Consider the following 1,955-nt stretch of genomic DNA (forward strand, 5'->3'; position numbering starts at 1 on the left):
AATAATTCGCCTCCGTATGACACACCCTAATATACAGGAACACATTTTTCAATTATTATTAAAAATAGAAGTGACCCTGTAATGGACCTCTCCCCTACAAGCTACATCCACGTTCCAATGCGACAGTATCCTAGCAACCAAGCGAGCATCACCAGCTGCTACCGTATCCTAGCAACATGAGGGGGGGGGTCGCCACCTGCTACGTCTTCCCCAAGCAACGGAGTCGAGAAACTGGCGAGTTCCCACGGGTTTAGGTCTGGCTGCTCGAATTCTCTCCACTGATATAGATTATGGCCTACGTTCCTGAACACGCAACACCTCCTCCAAGCAAGCTCCTCGCTGTCCAGCCCTCATTCAACATGGTTGACAGCAACATGCAACATTTCCTCTAACGAAGCTCCTACACAGATGCCTCCTCAAGAACGCTACTCACTGAACGTATCTTCCAAGCAAGCTCCTCACCACACGGCATCTCCAGCACCAGACTGTCTTGTATACAATATATTGTATATAAGAAAACCACCATCTAGAGTTTCTACCCATCCATCCTGAGTCCTAGACACATCACGAACCCCTACAACCCCTCACCCGACAAGTACTTAATCTCGTCTTACAAAGTACAAATTTTCACAAGAAAAATACAATGTAACCACATGAAAAGACAACTAGAACGAGCAAAAAAGAATTCCTCAATATAGAAGATCATTCTAAACCGAATCAAACAACGATTTCATAGAGAAATCTTAAAAAAACCAAAGACAAATATGAGAGTAAATTTTGGGTGGGAAATTTTTCACCAAGGTCACCAAGTTGAGAGCGTGCCTTTCAATACAAAAAGAAGCTTTCGTGACTTTATTTACATAGGAATTTATCTAGATATATAAATATATATTGACAGAGATATATGTATGTAGTCATCAAAAAAGATCTCTTAAATAATCAAACAATCAAGTAATCAATCGATTTATCGAGAAATGAATATTTTTATTAATCAATTATGTTAACTATATATCTAAAAGGATGTGTAAATATTTGTTTATGTATCTATCAATCTTCCTATAGAAAAATAGTTATTTGTATTTCCCTACGTATGTAAAGGTTTCTCAAAGTCTATACTTTTATATATATATATATATAAGATATATATATATATATATATATATATATATATATATATATATATATATATATATATATATATATATATATATATATATATATATATATATATATATATATATATATATATATATATATATATATATATATATATATATATATATATATATATATATATATATATTAACCTATGTATATATCTATGTATGTACTCAGTTTTATATATAAATGTATGTAAGTATGTCTATTATATATGTCCAGTGTACCCAGTGTAACACTATCTCAACGGTCACTGATCGCTCACACCACCAGTTACCATGGTAACGGAGGGTTTAAAAGCCAACACAACCCTCCTCCGGGAGGGTGACCATCCTCTCTCTCTCTCTCTCTCTCTCTCTCTATATATATATATACATATATATATATATATATATATATATATATATATATATATATATATATATATATATATATTTATATTTCATGTAAATCCACAATGAAAACGTGGATAAGATAAATCTTGATAAAATCACACGGGAAAATGGAAACAACGGAGTACCTTAGCTTTCGTCTTTATTCAAGACGAAAGCTAAGGTACTCCGTTGTTTCCATTTTCCCGTGTGATTTTATCAAGATATATATATATATATATATACATACACAGTTGTACCCTGCTTAACGCGGTCAATAAAACCCACAGGGTACCGTGTTAAGTGAAAACCGCGCGAAGTGAACAACAGAACATATGGGATTAATTCCAATAGAAACTGGCCCGACCCCCAAACTCCACTTTTTGACGACACACAACTATGTTGTAGTAATAATTTTATCTTAAC

This window comes from Homarus americanus, unplaced genomic scaffold (assembly GCF_018991925.1).
Source record: "Homarus americanus isolate GMGI-L3 unplaced genomic scaffold, GMGI_Hamer_2.0 scaffold24776, whole genome shotgun sequence".
Taxonomy (NCBI): domain Eukaryota; kingdom Metazoa; phylum Arthropoda; class Malacostraca; order Decapoda; family Nephropidae; genus Homarus; species Homarus americanus.